Raw genomic sequence first — 486 nt, 5'->3', positions numbered from 1 at the left:
TGGTGGATCGTCTACGGTTGCTCGACGCTTCGCACCGAGCGGACAACAACGCTCACGACAACGAAATACTGTCGATCCTCGAGGAACTTCGCGAAGCTGGTCTTATTTTAAATTAAATCGCGTATTAACGAAACGAGCCAGTCGAGTGGTGTCAGCGAGAAACACTATATTTTTTCATGTATCCTGTGTATTACGCATCGAATCATGAACAAGAGATCCGGTGAGGAGAAAAAAGTTAGCTCCGAGAGACGTCGTCTCGTCGAGTAATCGCACCGTTCCGGTGAGAAGAAATTTTTCGCGAAGGCGCGTCATAGTCCGAGGATACGACAATCTGTGGCAGACTGATATCGTCTAGATGCGTCCGTATTCGAGCTACAACAGAGGCCGTCACTACATACTCACTGTCATAGATGTATTGAGCAAGTACACGTGGGCCGTATCGCTCAAGAGCAAGGGTGGAAGCGAGACGGCTGACGCTATCGCTGA

The sequence above is a fragment of the Mycetomoellerius zeteki genome, unplaced genomic scaffold (genome assembly GCF_001594055.1).
Source record: "Mycetomoellerius zeteki isolate Tzet28-1 unplaced genomic scaffold, Tzet1.0 scaffold966, whole genome shotgun sequence".
NCBI lineage: Eukaryota > Metazoa > Arthropoda > Insecta > Hymenoptera > Formicidae > Mycetomoellerius > Mycetomoellerius zeteki.
The sequence above is the reverse complement of the archived record's forward strand: the minus strand, read 5'-3'. Positions refer to the sequence as shown.